Source organism: Lissotriton vulgaris, chromosome 1_1 (genome assembly GCF_964263255.1).
Source record: "Lissotriton vulgaris chromosome 1_1, aLisVul1.2, whole genome shotgun sequence".
Classification (NCBI taxonomy): Eukaryota; Metazoa; Chordata; class Amphibia; order Caudata; family Salamandridae; genus Lissotriton; species Lissotriton vulgaris.
Genome location: NC_141685.1, coordinates 41,442,904 through 41,462,582, shown reverse-complemented (window position 1 = coordinate 41,462,582; position 19,679 = coordinate 41,442,904). Strand labels below are relative to the sequence as shown.

General features: G+C 45.4%; 1 protein-coding gene and 1 pseudogene across 2 annotated transcripts in view; both read right to left on the bottom strand.

Moving 5' to 3' along the window:
- Positions 1-8,373, bottom strand: part of LOC147737121 (uncharacterized) — a 29,739-nt pseudogene extending 21,366 nt beyond the window's left edge. The window contains exon 1 of the transcript XR_015299297.1: positions 8,281-8,373. The product of XR_015299297.1 is annotated as an uncharacterized LOC147737121 (transcript). The remainder of the gene's footprint in view (positions 1-8,280) is intronic.
- LOC147737120 (uncharacterized) overlaps positions 1-19,679 on the bottom strand; it is a 115,033-nt gene that overhangs the window by 77,834 nt on the left and 17,520 nt on the right. The window lies entirely within an intron of this gene.

Here is a 19,679-nt window from a genome sequence, read left to right as displayed (position 1 = left end):
ATCAATCCTAAAGGCAGGGCGCTGGGTTTTATGAGAGAGGGTGCTCCTGCATGAGCAGAGCCCCTCTGCAGCCTTCGGAACCTCTATTCCGTGGTTGTTTGTGATGCAGCCAGCCATATACTCTCAAGTGCATTACAACCTCACAGTAAATGCTAACTTTAAAATGCCTGCATGGAAACATACCTCAACACCAGTAACTGGTGTGGGAGGTATGATTCCACCCTCCTAGAGGGAGAAAGATGACAGCACCGATACCAGCTTTCTCGACCCTGGCATCACAAGATGGATGCTGCCAGCCACAGACACGCGTCTGCCCTCCTGCTGCTGGATAAAACTCCTGCAGGGGAGGCTGGACAATAGGTATCCTGTCACAGGGAGGTGTGACCACCTCCAAGACAAGCTTTAGTGTGTTGGGGCTGGGTGGGTGCACTCTGAGAGAGCCTTGATGTCTGCACTGGGGGCACATTTGGTGTCCCTCTGCATAGTCCAGCTCAAACTGGTTGCAGAAGCTATCAGCCACGAAAAGCTATCTGCCACCCCTCTGACCTGACCCTCCCATAGGTGGGTCCCCAGAGTTTTTCCCATCCCTTCCTTGGGTATTTATTTATTTATTTTTGATATTTAATAAAGCGTGAACAATTGCCCGCAGGCGTCTCGGCGCTGTTACTATTGCAGACTTCTCCTATACTGGGCTTCCTATTTTTTAAAGGTTAAACAACCAAGTTTTCAATTGCCTTCTGAATGACGAGAGGTTTGGGCTTGTTCTGATTTATTGGGGGAGTGTGTTCCACAGTTTGGGGGCAGCGACCAGGAAGCGACGATCTCCCCAGGTGACCAATTTAGTACGGGGCACCACCAAGTCATTCGAATTGGCTGAACGAAGAGGTCGGGGAGGATTGTATGGCATGAGCTGGTCTCTCAAGAATTGAGGTGCTTGTTGGTGTAGTGATTTGTAAACTATGCATAAGGTTTTAAATTTAACTCTGTTCCTGATGGGGAGCCAATGATAGCTTGTAATGGTGTTGGCTATAGGTTTGTATTTGGGCATTCCCGAAAGAAGTCTAGCAGCTGCATTCTGCACTGTCTGCATTTCCTTAATGACCCTGATTTGTGCGTTGGCTAACAAGCCATTGCAATAATCTAACGCGGACAGTACTAGCGCGCTTACCAGTGTCTTGCCTGCGCTCTTTGGGAGAAAAGGAAGGTTTTTTTTTACCAGACGTAATTTGTAGAAGGCTGTAGTAGCTGTCTGGTTAGCGTGAGCCATGAAATTAAGGTCGTTATCAAAGATAACACCCAAGTTCCTCACCTTGGGAGTTGGTGTTGGCAAGGTTCCAAAAGATGCTGGCCACCAAACTGGGGACCAGCTGGGACAGAGAGGTCCAAAAGTTACCACCTCTGTTTTTTCGGAGTTCAGTTTTAAACAGTTTGCCGACATCCAGTGTCCAATTGCCAGCATACCTGTTTTAAAACTCTCCGCCACCGTTTCTCCATCGTTTTTGATGGTTAGAATCAGCTGAGTATTAAGTAGGAACCCCTGGCTACAGGACTTTAGATATTACCTGGACTAAACTCTGCTACAGAGACCAAGTATCCTTTGACTATCTACGCTTTGCTGGACACCTGAAGAATCTCCCTTGGAGTAAAGGGTGCAAGGCAGGCACCTCCACGCATCTGACCAGTTTGCATCTACGCAGCTCCTGAAGGACTCAGAAGATTTTACATCACAGGAGGTGGGTTCCTAAGCTTCCCCGAGGCCGACCAGTGCTCTCAGCAAACCTGAGACCCGCAGCCCTTGTGGGGACCGTGCAACCCGAATCCCTAGACACCATGCACATTTGCAGCAGCATATGCTTTTTGGCGATCCCTGAGGCTGTGCTTTTGGGCTACTTGTAGTCCACGCCCAGAGCAGTGTTTCCACTGAAGATTACTGGCCTATACTCCACAAGTGTTCCATGGGCTGGTATTTTGTGATTCCTCTCGTGGTCCCTTCACGATCCCTGGTCCGTACTACCTGTGGGTCCCTGTGAAGGTAGCTTTGACTTTCCGTGGGTTTTCCTGGTTGCTCCAAAAGTGCCCTGACCCTCCATAGCTTAGGGAGTCGCCAGGACCTTGCCGAAGCATCTTTTCTCTAATGTCGTGGGTTGCAGTTACCAAGGCTTGTTGGTCCCCAATCCAGATACTGACCCCCCAGCACTCAACATCCTTCATGGAACAGCTCGCCTGCGCACTTTGGTCATTGTCGACATCTCCTGGTCTCAGTGGCAGAAGAGTCAAGCTTCACCTCTTCGCACCTGAAACACCTGACATCGGTGGCATTCGTCTACGGAGCCCCTGGTCACTGGCAAGTGACCCAGACTCTGTCTCCTCTGCTTTCAGGTTCTTCACAGCTCTGATCCAGACTTGGATCACATGGGCACTTTTCCTCTTCAAGGCAGCAGCACTTTGCAGCATCACACCATTGAAAACAAAGAAGATTCCCAACACCATTTGACACCTATGCACCGGCTTCCCTGGATTAGGTAACACAAGTACTCCGGTGCTCACATGGGTGCTGGCCTTAGAACCTTCGAAGTTTGAAAGGGTTTGCTCAAAGTCCTCTCCTAAGTGTCCTTATTCGTTAAAATTCCAACCGCGACTTTCCCATAGGATTGTACAGAGCTCTTGGCTGTGTACTCACACTGCAAGCGTCCCTTGTGGGTCCCCTGTGTCAATACCTTGGGTGGTTCCTTGGAGTCCCAGCGATTCTATGTGCTCCAGGCACTGTGTCTAGTCAAATCTTGATTGTTATACCACTTTCTTAATATATGGTTTGTTCTCCCCCTGGGGCCCACTGTGTATTGTGCTATTTACTGTAGTTCTATTGCTTTAATACTGTGTGCCTTGTTCTCTATTCTCATAAAGAGGTTAGTAGAGAGCGTTTAGAAATAAATACCTATATTTTATATACCTTGTGGGGTTCTCCTTTCATTTGGTCATTAAGGAGGTTATAATCTGGTAAACCAAGCTGCTTTACATTCCTTTGAGACTTAGCCTGAAGGCTGGTCTCCACAGCTACCACTAGGAGAGCTTTCAATAAAGGTTGTCTTTATCCTAATCATCAATAAGGGTCATTTGGACTGGTGCATGGTGCCCACTATAACTAGTGGTCAGCATATACCAGGCCAAATTTTCACAGTCCAAACCATAGAGTTGTCTGGATTGGTGCTACACTTAAATAAGTGTGCACCATATACCAAGCCAGCCTCTCACAGGAGGGAACTGGGATATGTATATCTTTAACACAGAAGCCAAGAATGATATTCGACCCACATGAAGAAACTACGTCTGCGACCTCATGAATGCAGCATTTATGTACAATTGTACCCAAGTATGATGTATATCCTCCTGCTCATGTGATTTCTGTTCCCCGGTGGATGGCGGGGCCGGGACCCGCGCGTATACATGGCATGGATTAGACATCATGTTGCTCTACCCTTATGAGCTCCCTGCAACCTCCCCCTTAGGCAAAATTCAGCAATTTTTTAATGGGAAAAAGTGTGGCATTAGACAGCATCTGTTTCTTTCCCTGCAAATGGTATCAACAAAGGGTCTATGGTGATAAAATCACCATCTTCCCAGCTTTCAGGAACAGGTAGACTTTTGTCAGGACACCAACATTTCCTACACTGTTTTGGCATTTTACTGGGAAATAGACTATTTTTGGTGCTTTCAACCTCCTTCAAGTTAGTGGTAGAAATGGGTATAAAATGAATAATGGATCCCAGAAAGCTATAGATTTCTGAAAAAAGACATCATTCTGAATTTAGCAAGGGGTCAATTGTGTAGATCCTTCAAGCTTTTCCTATAGAAAGTAACAGTTGAAAAAATAAATATTGAATTTGAGTTCAAAACAACAGCCATTTGTGCCTACATTTTCACCTGTAACTTCTTCAAACTATGCTAGATTTTTTAAAGCAGTATACCGTTATATTTCCAGGACCCTTCTGGTAACGGGGATACATCGGGCTTGTAGGTCCACCAAGAACCCGAGTTACCCAGAGCCAATAACTGAGCTGCAACTTGCAATGGTTATTCATTGTGTACCGGGGAGACTGCAATTCATGTGGTAAAATATAAAGAGAGAAAAATAGGTATCAGGGAAACCTATGTATTTCTCATATTGGGGACAAGATTTGGAGTTTAGGAGCAGTGGTTATTTGCACATCTCAGAATTTGTGCGTAGCAATGCCAGCATGTGAATTAGGGGGCATTTTTCAAATTGTCTTCTTTTTTACACACTGTCTTACATTTGGAAGGCAGAAAGGTGTAGAAAACCAACTGGTAATAACACTTGTTCTACTATTCTGGGTTCCCCTAAGTCCACTGATAAAAACGGCACCTCACTTGTGCCCGTGACAGATAATGTGTTAAAATGCAGCATGGGCATTTTTGGAAAACTAGACACCCAGGGGAATCCAGGATGGGGGCACTTGTGTGGCTCTCACCAGGTTCTGTTACCCAGAATCCCTTGCAAACCTCAAACTTTGTAAAACAAAAAAGATGTTCCTCACATTTCTGTGATGGAAAGTTCTGGAATCTGAAGGGGACCCACAAAATTCCAACCTCCCAGCATTTATTTATTTATTTATTTATTTATTTATTTAGAGTCTTGTAAAGCGCAGGAATTCGATCTCCGAAGAGATATCTCCGCGCTGTGTTGTACTGAGGAAAGTGGAAGCAAGAGGAATGTGTGACTTAACTAGGGTTGCTGGGTGGGAAACAGATACGTTTTCAGATATTTTCTGAAGGTAGTAAGAGTAGGACCTCTGAATGCCAGGGCTCGGCCTCCCTGTCTTTCTCTTCTGATCCTAGGGATTTGCAGCAGGGCTTGATTTTCAGATCTTAAGGATCTACCTGGCTGATACGGTTGGAAGATTTCATTTAGGTACCTAGGGCCAGTACCGTACAAGCATTTGTGGATGGTACAACAAATCTTGAATAGCACTCTCTGGCGAATTGGGAGCCAGTGTAGCTTGCTCAGTAGAGGATGTGAGGGAGATCTCGCAGGGGCATTAAGGATCAATCTAGCAGCAGTGTTCTGAACAACCTGCAATCTCTTCAACTGTTCTGTATTAGCGGATATGAGCAATCCGTTACAGTAGTCTACCCTACTCATGACTAGGGTTTGTACGAGTGTTCTCCGGTGATGGTCTGCTAGATATGGGAACACCCTTCTGAGTAGGCCAATGACTCTCATGCAGGTTCCTGTAACCTGTGTGGCATGATCTTTTAATACTAGGGATTGATCTAACTTAACGCCCAGATTTTTCACGCTTTCCATGGGACAAGGAGCTGTGCCCAATTCTGGAGGCCACCACTCAGGTGTCCAGAGGAGTGGTGCGTTCCCAAAAAGCATGACCTCCGTCTTGCCCACATTACACTGTAGGCAATTGGAGGTCATCCATCCAGCAATGGCTCTCATTCCAGCAGCAAAGGAATTCCTTACTGTAGGGGTCATGTTTTGGAATGGGAACAACAGCTGGGTGTCGTCTGCATAGGATATTGGTATGAACCTAAATTTCCTTGCGACCTTCGCCAGGGGGGCCACATACACATTAAATAATGTGGGGCTTAGGCATGAGCCCTGTGGAACCCCCTTGGTGAGCTCTCTAGAGATGGAGTAGTGTGAGCCCAGGCGAACATTTTGGGATCGGTTGGAAATGAAGCTTTTCAACCAAGATAGAGCAGTTCCTTGCACTCCTACTCCCTCCAGACGACTGATCAAGGTGTCATGAGACACCGTGTCGAAGGCAGCGGACAAATCTAATAGCACCAGAATCATAGAACCTCCCCCATCCTGTGCCATTCGGATTCCGCCAAGTCTCTCGATAATTGGTACCTGTGGGTAGGTTTAGTGCCCACAACAGGAAACGGCCCAAAAACAAAATCAAAGTGGTCACATATTTTTTTGCAAGGAAAACTGACCCTTTTTTTTTTACAGAGTTTGATATATCGCAAACTTGACCCGAATTGGGTATCAGAGCGCCTTAGATCGCTACAGTGGCATTACATGAGGACACATTCAGTTTTGTTAGTCATGGGTAGATTAAGTGATTTGCCCAGAATCACAGGATGTTCAGCTTTTATTGCCGAGACTCGAACCCAGTTCCCCAGGTTCGAGGGCGACAGCCCTTGTAGTTCCGTAGCTTGAGGGTCTGTGGTTCGGTGTTCCGAACCCGTTCAATAAAGGTCGTCGGAAATAGATGATTTTGGTATCAGCGAGCTGCAAATGGTGAGTGCGGTGTGTACGAATGTTTTCCTCATAATCGATCAATGAGAACACTACGTATTCAGGGATTTTGTTTGAACCTTCGGGTTCCATTTTGTGTGTGGCAGCCATTTTATGTGGTTGCCCTTACATAGGCCGATGACTACGGCCAAGCGAGTCTTTTGGACACGTACAACTTAGTTGACTCCTGAGTGACCTGGCCGATCTGACTTCCTAGCCCGAGGGTAACTTCGCTGAGCCAGTTCCTTGTAGAACAGCTGGTCAGATAAAGATCAAAGAGCAGGGCATGCCGAAGTTTACAGTACACTGCACCCACCTTTCTATCTTGCTTCTAATCTGTTTCTGCTCCTTCTTTTACGACATAATCATTGATTTGGGTTGAGATTTTTATGATGGGTTTTGCCCGGCCCGTCCGAACAGGAATGTTGGGTTATTTGCTTGGTCATGTTTAGGGGCTGGACAAACGGAAAGTGGGATTGTCATCACACGATATGTTTGAAATGTCATTTTCTCATTGGTCAGTTTATATGCTAGCCTGGAATGTTGCCTAAGGCTTGATTTTTGGCATAAAAGACCATGCTCCGCTCATTGAATTTGTGCAGTCTCTAGCGAACCACCCGTGTTGTGCTTCGTAGATCTCTGTTCCTGGTTGCAGCCAATAAACTTTGGTCTTTGACGTCATCAAGAAGCGTCCTGTGTCTCTGTTTGCCAAGGCAGGGGAACTCGAAGGCATCAGGCGTTATCCCTGGCGCCGCTGGGTTCTAAAAACCTAGTCCTTCACCCTAGCCGTTAGGCCAACTCCTCTCCCCTTTTTTCGCAATGTGCCTACCTGTGCATTTTGGACCCTAGTTCAGCCGGCACTTAGGGAAACATAGCAACAGGAAATTGCCCAAAACATACTGTGGAGACTTCAAAATTATCGATCACAAAAAGGCAAGGTTTTGCGAGGGACTCACCTGCGCTTTTAGTCACGGGCTTGGTGGCCATCTAGGGAAACCTACCAAACCCAGATATTTCTTAAAAACTAGACACCCGGGAGAGTCCAGGGAGGGGTGGCTTGAGTGGATTCCCCAATGTTTTCTTACCAAGAATCCCCTAGAAATCTCAAATTTTGCTAATAAAATTATATTACCTTCACTTAATTACGTTTGAGATCACCATGCTCGCACAAATTTCCTACCACCCAGCGTTCCCATTAAAAAATAAAAATGACACCTCACTTGTTTGGGTGTCCAATGCAGAATCGCCTAAAGAAATGTTAAAAAATATATGGTGCTTACAGCTCACAGTGCTAATTCCTCAATCTCTACGTTTTTGGCCTTTCCCAGTCGCAGATCCTTGGCCAGCCAAACAAGTGAGGCATCATTTTTTTTCAGGAGACCGAGGGGAACGTCAGGTGGTATGCAAATTGTGCCAGCATGGTGTACCCACACAGAACTGTGAATTTTTTTTTATTTTTTTGCGGAGATCCCCAGTCTGAGATCAACTCGATTCTACCCTTTTCAATGATACCTCTCCTGTCTGCCTACGTGCTCGGGGGTGAGATAGCCCCAGGAGCATGTAGGTTAGTGAAAGTGAAATGAGTCGATCTGCAATTTTCACTTTCACTGTTGTGACGTCAGCACGCCATGCGTGCTGATTGTCAGTACACTGAAAAAAAGTGCCTTGGGCAGCTGGGAAAGCTCTTCACCAGCTCTCAAGGCTGTTTGCAGTAGAGGGATTTCAAAATAGTGGGCCTTGGACGTAACAGTTACTTCCTTGGCACCGGAGCGCCACAACCTTGGACATAACCGTTACGTCCATGGCATGGAAGGGGTTAGTAAATCTTGCTCTGACACTGATGTAACTGGCAATGCTTCCCAACCATGATGTGCTCTACATATGTCATATATATTACGTAATTAATGTTCCCTGCAACCTGTATCGCTCAAAGAGTTTCCACTTGTTGATGTTTTACAAGAATAAAAAATGCAATCAAATATTTATGAGATAATGAGATGCAAACATACCTCCAGCCTGCACATCCTGGGACTAGACTGCTGGAAAGAGATCGATGGGAAATGAGAAAGGTTTGAAGGTGAGCAAAACACTGAAACATTACCTGAAAGAACAAATAAAAAAAACATAGTTTTTTTACAGAGAATTTTTTTTGTTTTTTAAAGTTTGCAAAACACTGGATAAAAAACATAATTTAGAACCCATAGAAACTGAAAACAGAAAAGCCTATGCATCTTATTTTCAATGCGCATTATCAGAGAAGAGGACTTGCTACATGTGATGGAGTGAGGGTAGAAATAAAATTGTGTTTGCCCCTTGTGAAGTCACTTTCTCATAACAATAATATGAACTAATCGTGTGGTTTGCAAAACTAAACAATCTAGATTAAAGTTGCACCAACACATGTACACGTGGGAAACTAATCTTGCCTATGTTGCAATCATAATTAACTAATTTTGTGATATTGTCATGTCCCTAATTAATAAGCAGCTATTAAATTAATCGAATGCGGCATAAATGTGCTTTTGTTTACGTCTTTTTGTGGCCAAAACCTGGACATAAGTGAGTATATCACGCATGAATGTGCTTTCTATTGCTAGGTAACAACTAACAGGGACACTTCAGTAAAGGGGGAGGTTAACAGAATGGGTTTTAATTCAATAATTAATAGTTATTTGTGTTTGTTTCGATAATAGTTCCTGAGTGGGCATCTGAGGCCTTCTTGAAAATGGCAGCGCTTTGAGGCCTGGTAACTGAAGCAAAATGCGCAGGCGCTGGGTTTGCGAGATGCTGCAGTCAGAAAAGAATGGCCTGTGCCTACGCTCTGTAGTTCAAGGACGATTGGCCCTGGAACCCTGAATGGATGACAACAAAATGGAAGTCCGTGTTGGGATCGTGAGAGTTTTTGTGAAACTATCGACTTAAAGGACATAGATGAAGAAAACTTAAAAAAACAATGGACGATTCAGTTTTTGCTGACTCTACAGGAAGTCATGGGGTGACATAATGAAAATTTCGCTTTCCACTCCTCCGAGAGCTTTGCTGGACCCTAAATGATATAAAATGTAGATAGTTTAGTTAGTGAAAAAGGGTATAAAAGACTGCATCTGGATAGAAAACACTCTCTTTTCTGATTTCATCTTTGTATCCTGGCGTGCTGTTGGACTGCTGATCGAACTCTGACACGTAAGAACTCTGCCAGTTATATTTTAGGATTGGGACTTAGAGCGAGTAGAAATGGCACTTTTAGGCAAGGAAGGTAGTTAGGAAGTTAGAAGAGAGTCCAGGGAGCTATTATGTCTTTTGATAATACCTTTGTCCTTTGAATCTAATTAAATGTCGTATTTTTCTTAACTCTATTCTGAGATTTAAATGTTAATCTTTTAATGTGTGAAATAAAAGTTTTGAACTTAATCTGTTAGACTACGCAAATAAAATTTTAAATCATGACGAGCGAATCTTCTATAAATAAAGTTAGATTAAATGAAGAATTAAGCTGGTCTTGTTCATCCTTGGTCTAATTTTCCACTCGTAGATCCATCACATGAGATAAAATGGTGGCGTGTCTAATAAAATTATTGTAGAAAATGAATACCATGGTAAGTGAATTTAAACTGCAGATGTACATATTGTAAATAGTTAGGATTAATTTAGGCACTCCGCTATGATCCAGTTGCTCTCCTTTGAATCTCATCAATCCATGAAGAGAGAGAAAGTGTGTAAGTGAAATCAGTGTTATGGGCCCCACTGGTGAATATCTGTGTAATGTGTGACTTCAGGGAAAGATGATGTTTTAGAAATTATTTTTGGAGTAGCGCTGCATCAGTTACATAACTTGGTAGCAGAGTAGTGGTTGCTATGGAATTAGCCAGGATAATGTATAGAAAGAAATATACAGAAGTTAATGTATAGAATTACGACTAACATCTGTTGAGTTCGTATTACGTTATATGTAGTCCTGAAAAGGCTTCAGAGGATTGCGTGAAGCTGGTCACTCTGTCTGCAGGCAGAGGAAGTGTGGCAAGTAAAGTCACACATCGCATAGTCTGTTTCAAAAAAGTAGTATTGTCGTATACTGCAGCGGTATCGTCGTATATCACTCTTTAGGGACACTGCGTGTGAAAGGATAAATCCATAGCGAGGACAGTCTATGAAGTCTTGGCTTTCAAGCAACTTATCGCTGGGAGAGTAATAGAGCTTAACCCGAACTTGAGTGAAGGGTAAGGTAGAGGAAGTGGTGTTACTTTATCGGCGAGTGTAAAATTCTGTGGTAGAGAAGAGGTAAGCGCTGTCTACTGGAAATACAGAATACTTGTATGATTGAAAATCTATCACTTTGTTTAGTGAAACAGACGAATGGAGGGGCTGGGCAGTGGGGATGTTACTCCCAAGTCCTTTGGCCTGATTTGCACCAGAGCGGGGGCCCAATGGCTCCCTGAACTAGTTTGAGCTGGAGTATGCAAGGAGGGCACCAAATGTGCCCTTCAAGCAGTCTGAGTGTCGCTGGCAAGCGCCCCCACCCTGTCCAATACACTAAACCCTGTCTGGGAGGTGGTCACACCACCCTGTGACAGGATACCTATTGTCTGCCTTCCCGTGCTCGAGCTTGGCTCAGCAGCAGGAGGTCAGAATCGGTTCTCAGGCCAGCAGCAGTCAAAGCCTGCTGTCGAGTTCCCGACGGAAGTCAAGTCAAGTCATAGAATTTATATAGCGCACTACATACCCAGAGGGTTTCAAGGCGCTTAGGAAGGGGAGGAGGATTACTTGTCAAATATCCACGTTTTAAGTTGCTTTCTGAATGCTAGGTGGTTCTGGGTAAGGCGAAGGTAAGCGGGGAGTGAGTTCCATGTTTTAGCAGCCAGGTATGAAAAGGATCTGCCTCCCATGGTGGTCTTGTTGATGCGAGGTACAGTGGCGAGGGCTTGGGTGGAAGAGCGTAGTTGGCGGGAGGGGGTGTAGAAGGATAGTCGTGAGTTGAGGCATTCTGGACCGATGTCGTAGAGTGATTTGTGTGCGTGGGTAAGCAGTCGGAAAGTGATCCTCTTATTGACGGGTAGCCAGTGGAGGTCTTTAAGGTGATCAGAGATGTGTTCGTTGAGTGGGATGTCTAATATGAGTCTGGCTGAGGCGTTTTGGATTCGTTGGAGTTTCTTCTGGAGTTTTGCGGTAGTGCCTGCGTAGAGGGTGTTTCCGTAGTCCAGTCGGCTCGTGACCAGAGCGTTGGTGACTGTTTTCCTTGTGTCGGAGGGGATCCAGCGAAATGTTTTTCTGAGCATGCGAAGAATGTTGAAGCAGGAAGAGGATACAGCGCTGACTTGTCTGTTCATTGAGAGTGAAGAATCCAGGATGACGCCTAGGTTTCGTGCGTGGTCTGTCGGGATGGGTGCTTTTCCAAGGGCTTCCGGCCACCAGGAGTCGTCCAATGCAGAGGGGGATGTTCCTACCTCCCACACTGTTTACTGTGTGGGAGGTATGATTCCAACATGTTTGATACCAAACATGACAGGGTTCGTTGGTGTTGTCGACCTGCTGACTGTCGACCTGCCGAGCCGAATCACCGAGCCGAATCACAGAGCCACTGAAATTCTGCGGATTGGCGGCCCACCCACCACCCGCTATCCACTACCCGCGACCCGCCACCCGCCATCCGCCTCCCGCCGCCCGCCACAGCTACCATTTCCTGACAGCTGCTGCTCGCGGAGCTTGCCTGAGCCTGCCCGAGCAGGTGCCTGCCTATCACCATCACGATCTGCTGCCAAGCCGCCCCGGTTCGGCGATTTTGGCGGTCTTTGCTGGTTCGGCGACTGTGGGCTGGGCACGCAGGTAGCGGGCTGACAAGCAGGGGAGTGGGAGTTGGTGATGGCTACAGCGAGACTTTGCTTTTTGGAGGAGCGCGAAGGGTGCGCGAAGGGTAAGGAGCGGAGCCAAAGCGGAGTGAAGGCAGCGGAGATCCTACCCATATTTAGGGCTAAAGTGGCCACATCTACTCCGCACCGGACCAGTACCAGCATCAGTAAGAAGGTGAGCTGCTTCTGAGAAGTGCGGGGAGGGCTAAAAGACAGACGCGAGCGCGGCCGCCGATAGAGGCGGCCGCTAAGTATGAGCCCGGGGGGGTTGACCTAAGTCGTCCGACTAGGTCCGACTCCCTCGTGGTCCCCCATGTGCTCCGCTCGCAGCCAGTTCCTCACGCGGGCTCCGCACACTGCCCTCCCCACCAGCGGCCGCTGAGGACACAGGCACAGGCATCAAATCGCCTCCACTACTGTCGCCTCTCTCCAACCCAAGCCTCAGAGGCTCTGGAGGACTAGCTGCATAGGCATACAAGGCACACAAATCGGTGAATTATCCCAGCCGCCCGCAGGAATCACAGGAATCACAGAAAATTACAGAAACATACAGTATTCACAGCCCCCGACAAACTTGATAAACTTGACAAACCCGTTAAACCTGACTAAGACCAAAACCGCCAGCCCAGGACACAGGATCCAGGAGCCCACACAAAAGTTCAAACAGGCTGAAAAGACCTGAAAATACTTGATTCAAAAGCCAGGAGGAGAGAGAGGAAAACACAAGATCTATAAGTAAAAGAGAGAAAGGATCCTACGTGCTCCGGCACCAAAACACTAATTTAACAACTAAACAACAAGGAGAATGAGATCAGGAACAAACAGGTACGCGCCATCGTGCAAAGTCCCACGCAGTAAGAGAACTAAAAATCTTAACTCAGACAAGTCCCTTCAAGAAAGCCCCCCTCCAGTTTCTACAACAGTTCAAAAGGGGGGGTTAGTAGCACAGGGGGCGAAAGCCACGGAAGGATTAGTCCTGATATCAGATAATACCGGTCCAACCACAGGAAAACAGCAGAAAATCAATAAATTATTTTTCTTAAAAGACCCGGTTTCTGCACTCTTTGCTACAACAAAAGAGGCTTTAGACCTACCGAGCCCTATCCAGCCTGACAAACCAAAACCATCAAATTTGTCGGGAAGCTTAAACCAGGACAAGCAGACAATGGAACCAATACCTTACGATATCATAACAGCCTCACCCGCTCCATTCCTCGACCAATCAAAAAAACACCTCCCTGGAAAAAAACAGGAAATCATCCAGGCCCTAGTCCACAACCCAAACCAAACATTGACAGAAACCAAGCCGCCCAGACGAAACGGAACAACAAAACACTCAACAAGCAAAATAGACCCGAAGAGTGATCAACAAATTTCACAGATTTCCTCAATAATCTTAGGAAAAGAATCTCTGGAAAACACCCTCAACAACTCCGATCACAAGACCAATACGGGTCACAAAAATTACGACGATCCATGTAAAGAGCTACAACTAGGAGAAATTGAAGAACCGACAAAACAGAGGTCAGAAGAGGAGGACGCCTGGCTAAAATTCCTCCCAGTATTAAATGATTCAAACTTGGCTAAACTTACAAAAACAATAGCACTTAGAACGGCTCCACAAGGGCCCACCCTAGCACAGGAACTTATGCCCAAGGAGCGAAGGTTGGGCCTAGTGGCATCCACTCCACACAATTTAACGGACAACAGCGGAAACCAAAGAATCTTGATTGAAGACAGCATTATCAGTGGAGGTTGAACAAGCAAAGGAAACACGCAGATGCCAATTACCATCTCGTCTGAAAGTACGAACACACACCTAGACGACCCAGATGGGAGTGGCAGTAGCCAAGAGCCCAATACACACTGGGGGAATGCATTAATAAGTACTATGGTCCAAGCCATAAGGGCGCTTAACTATCAGTCCGACAAAATGGAGTTCCAAATCGACCTTATAAACAGTATTGCAGAGCATATTGCTCAAATTAGTTCCAAGACCGACTCAATAATATCTTTGTTGGCACACAAAGGAAACACAGCTGACCCCCCAAATAAAGTTTCACCCAATAAAGGAAACATCGACAAACCCCCAACCAAAAAAATCAAAGTAATTGTGACTGCGGGAGTATTATTGAGAAACTCGCGACTCTCCCATAAATCCTAAAAGACATCCTCGGCGCAGTAAAGTCAGCGAGCAAGTGGAAGGGCGCTCAAGACTCCCCAGACAAAAAATCCAGCAAAGGAGAACCAAACGCCCCGATTACCGAAATTAAACAAAAACTTAGCAAAGAAGGGGGCGGGAAAATCAACCAGGCAGACCCCATAGAGGGCCAGAAAATGGAAACCAAAATTGGGGAAACTCTAATATTCAAACCTCCGGTTAACTTTGCCTCCCACCCTCAAGACAAACTAAGAAAAAGACAAAGGAAACATGCAAGGAAGTCAAGGCCTAAACCAAAAGGGAAACAGCAAACTGCAACAGAGCATTTCTTTTCAATATTCAAGAACAACTCGAGACAAGAGTCAAAAATTGCAACTAACTCTCCAACCAACTTTTCCAATGGAGTGGAAGACCACGTAACAGAACAAGCAAGCCTCACGTTTGAGAAATCGACAATGTCAGAACAGTACTTCGAACCAGACTTAACAACACTCGACGGATCGAACCAGGGCTTGCTACCTCCTATAGCCGGAACGAACTTAAAGAGGACACCGACAACACCCGTGGAAGATGCCCGAAAAAGGCCATTAGCAAAACACTCACTACCTCCAAGAGAGATAAAAACATCCACAGAGGTCGGCCAGCCCCTAAAGAATTTGAGCACAGAGAGAGCACAAAAAAATGTACGTGGTTCACTGGACAACAATTCTAGTAAGCAAAACCAGGAAACAAAGGCCGCCCAGTCAGAGAACGATCTGAACCCAATTAAGATCACTAAGAATGGAAACAACCGGCGATGTACAGCCCAAAGAAAAATCCGAGAACAGGTGGAAACCAACCAAAACACAAAAGGAGGTCTGGCACTCACCAGGGTCAGGACCCCAATTAAGATCATTAAAAAACGGCAACGACCTGCAATGTACAGTACAAAGTAAAAATCTAGAAAACAAAAAAAAAATACAAAAGGACAGGCACTCACTAGGGACTTGAGTGAAGCGTGCCACACAGGTCAGGCGACAGTTAAAACCAAACCCAGCTCAGCGAGTGCAAACAAACCTCCCCAACCGGACTCTCGAGAAAAACAAAAAATATCCCTGGACGACATAGAACCAGTTCTGTCATTTTACACCTGAATACACATCACAGGGCAGGCAGGACATTCTAAACAGAGGGTACCTAATATAACTAATTAAGGCAATCCCAGACCTAAGGGGAGAAGTCTCTCAAGATATGGCAGCAGTGGAGTTCCGTCAAAACAAAGATAATCCAATCATCTAAGACTCTGTGACTACCTGGGCCTCTAAGGAGCTAGCCGCCAAGATCTTCGCTAACAAAGCAATATAAAGGGGAATAACCTTGAAACAACACACGCACCCTAGATATCCGTACTCCCTCTTGAAGAGCTTATCGCTCCCAAAGGGGGAAGAATCAATAAGTCATAAGCAAACACCGTGCCTTCGTGGAGCAGGATCATCCTCAAAGGAAAAAAATCCAGGACCAACAAACAACCTTCCGAACCAGACAAATAAAGGGGGGCCCCTCAGTACTGCCCAGGACTGGTCATGGATCCCTTCCGCAACTTACCTAAAAGAGCACCTAAAACAGATGTAACACTAAAATTAAATAAAAATATCCAAGATCAAGACATGGAAAAAAGTCACCTGGCAAAAATCAATATGTGCTCATGGAACACACATGGATTCAGTGGCATGGACCAGGACCACGAAACCCAATCCTTCTTTCAAAAACACGACATCATACTTTTACAAGAGACCTGGAACCTGACACAACCCGCAATCCCGGGCTTCATAGAACATCACATTCTAGCAGAGAGATTGTCCAACTACGGGCATCCTCGTGGAGGGCTATCAACGTACGTGTCACAGAAACTTAACTGGCAAACCGAGAAACTGGACGTGGGGCTGAGCTGGGTTCAAGTAATAAAAGTCACCAGAAAGCCTCAGCAGCAACTTCTTATAATAAACGTTTACATTCACCCCGACCGTTCAGCCAAAAAAGAAAAAATGGAAATACTTTTTAAATTAATCAAAGTCCTACAGGAATCAAATAAGCAATGCTCATTGATAATATCGGGGGACTTCAACTCCAACCTATTGAGCAATGGGGCATCCAGAAAAAATCAGAATAAACATCCACGAGAAGGGCTCACCCCATCTTCATTGAATAAACTAGACACGATGGGTATAACTATTTTGAAAAGGACCAAAAAGGGGCTCTTAACACCAGCACCAACCTACATGAGCGGGAAAGCCATGCCAGCAATAGACTTTACAATAATTAGTAATAGCTTAACTGACACCATTGAAGACTACAACATAGTCCAGCGTACAGAAAGTGACCACTTTCCCCAAATTGCAGTAACCTGGTCTGAAAAGATAACCGCCTTGTCTCAGCAACCCGAGAAATTTAACTTGCGAAAAATACGATGGAGAGGGGGAGAAACGAAAGACATCCAGGAAACAGCAAGTAATATTATGACAAGACACGGCCAACAAGACGACAGGGACCATGTAAAAACTTGGGAACACCTGCTAGAGGCCTTGATCCGCAAGCACTCCGCCCTCCCAGCTCCACAAAAAGGCACAAAAGTGCTGAGAGAACCCTGGTACACCCGTGATTTAAGACAAAAAAGAGTAAAATAGCCCGGAACAACGGAAGGAACTGAGGAACAAAAAACAGGGACTCAAACCGAACCACAACACCATCAGGAGCTTGAGAAATAACTATTGTAAAATGGTGTGGACTGCAAAGGCCAAATACAAACGAAGAAATCTTAACGTCCCGGGCAGTGAAAATTAGGCGAACACCCAGCCAACACTGACTTCCAGTAAATGCGTAAAAAAGTTTATACTAAAGCTCAAACCTGAGGGGGCACCAGGTCCGAATGGTTTCCCTTCCGCCGTATTTAAATTTAACGAGGATTTTTTGTCCAACCACCTAACAGCTCTGTACAACCAAGTCTTCACACAAGGCAAATGCCAACATCTTGGAAAGGAAACATCATCCACCCGATCTATAAAAAAGATGACAGAAGAAACCCGGGGAACTACAGGCTGATTTCGCTAATAGGCGTGGAAGCTAAAATATATGCCTCTTGCCTTTTGGAGCTGATCCCAGAGTGGGTGGAAAACAACAACCTAATTCCCAGCTTTCAAATTGGCTTCAGACAGGGAATGGGGACAACAACAAATCTGACCACCCTGGCTCTGTTAATAGAGAGAGCCGAAACAAAGAACCAACGACTATACGGGTGCTTTGTGGACATAAAAGCAGCCTTCGATCGAGTGAGCAGGTCGAGGCTATGGGGAAAGCTTAAAGAGTGGGGGCTGCCCAGCATCCTACTAAACGCAATAAAATGCCTATACAGCGACACATGGGCAATGGTAAAACAAGGCCAAGGGTCCAGTTTAACACCCAAAATAGAAACCCAGGATGGCCTAAAACAAGGGTGAGTCTTGGCCCCCTGTCTATTCAACCTGTATTTGGCAGACCTAGGTAGAAATCTAGGACAAACCGAAAGTCACGCACCCAAACTTAGCAATGTCCCAATCCCAATCCTTCAGTTCGCCGACGATATTGTCTTATTAAGCAAAATGCCAATAGGTTTACAACGTCTAATAAACATGCTACAATCTTATTTAGACCAAGAAAACCTGGAATTAAATAGAGTAAAAACAAAATTACTGCGACTAGTGGAGCAAAAGAACATCAAATTGAAATGGTCAATCAATGCGTCAGCGCTAGAAGAACAGAAATCTTACAGGTACCTAGGCCTGACTCTCGGGCAAGGCAACTCAAATAAAGAGCACACCTTGGCATTAAAAGCAAAGTCACAAACGTTAATTTACACATACAGGCAACTCCAATTAAAAATGGACGGCCCGAACTACACCCACCTTCTAAAAGTAATGGCAGCTCAGATTCTACCAACCCTGTCATACGGTCTAGTAACGTGGCTTGGAGGGGAGGCAAATCTACTAAATGAACAACAAAATAAAATATATAAAGCAGTATTTAAACTACCCAAATCCGCAGCCGCAGCTCAAGCCCGTCTCGAATTTGGATTACAAAACCAAAAATTCAGGTCCATGACAAGGTTTGTAAAACTATGTCACAAACTCCGCTCAGCCCCACTCGAGTCAATGGACCACATCTGCCAGCAAGAAATAAACACCCAGACCAGTGAGCCTTCGAGAAACTAGTGGAGAAACCTACTTGAGTACCTGCCTGTCGGAACTGGATCTTCTAGCAGTGTAGAACAAAGAAACAGACCAAGCTTACTTTGGTAAAACAGCAAACAGTGTGGCAAAAAGAAAATTATTACTAGAGGACAAACTACTACTGACCAACCAACGCCACGTTTGGCCAGTAATCTCCTCCTACCACCATCAAAAACCGCAGGGCTATTTAGCCAGCCACTTCAGTCAACACCTAAAAAAGATCTACATAGACTATCGAATGGGTCTTCACTTTTCCAAGGACCTGAGACCGTCCTGGAAACTTAAAAAAGAAAGTCCCCATTGTAGACTCTGAGGCCATTATAACGAAACCTTGATGCACCTGCTCTGCGTGTGCCCAGCACTCTTGGTTTTAAGAAGACGGCTCCTATGGGACATCTTCATCACATTGAACATAAAAACGTGCCGGCAAGCAGCAATAAGCTGGCTGGGAGGTTCTTCCCCAATTCTGGCCTGTCGGGGGCTTAAGTTTATGAATGAGGCAAAAAAACTGCTCCAGGACAACCAATGAAAAAAGTTGGAGTTACCACCGAGTGCAAAAGTTCGACTACGGCCGGTTGGCTACTGGGGCGAACGCAACTTCAACACACTCTAGCCCAAGATTCAGAATCAAATGAACCGCTCACAGGGGATATAAAGGAACGATTTTAATAATACTTTTTATACATGAAAGTTTAATAACAAAAGCATGTCCTTATAGTATGTAATTTTATCTTTTTATTTATTTTCTATTATTCTAAACGAAGATTGTAACGATTTTTATTAATCATGCAATAAAATTGAACTTGAACTTGACAGGGTTCGTTACAGCCAGTTTAGAGATGGTCATTGCGTAATGATGCATGGCCACTCAAGGTATCGTAATGGCTGATGCACTTACAATCCGGGAGAATGTTCTCCAAAGGTTGTAGGGGTGTTCTGCTCATGCAGAGGCACTGTCACACTTGGAACCCGGGAGAATGGACTCCGTAGGCTGCTGGGGTGTCCTGCAGGGGCACCCTCTCACTTAGAATCAAGTACTCTGCTATCAGGATTGCAAAGGCCTGCCATAAGGGTGACTTATAGGTCTTAAGTGCAGTGGCACTAAATATAGGAAACCTATATCTTTGCTAAGTGGTGCTAGCACCAGCTTACACAGGCTGCAA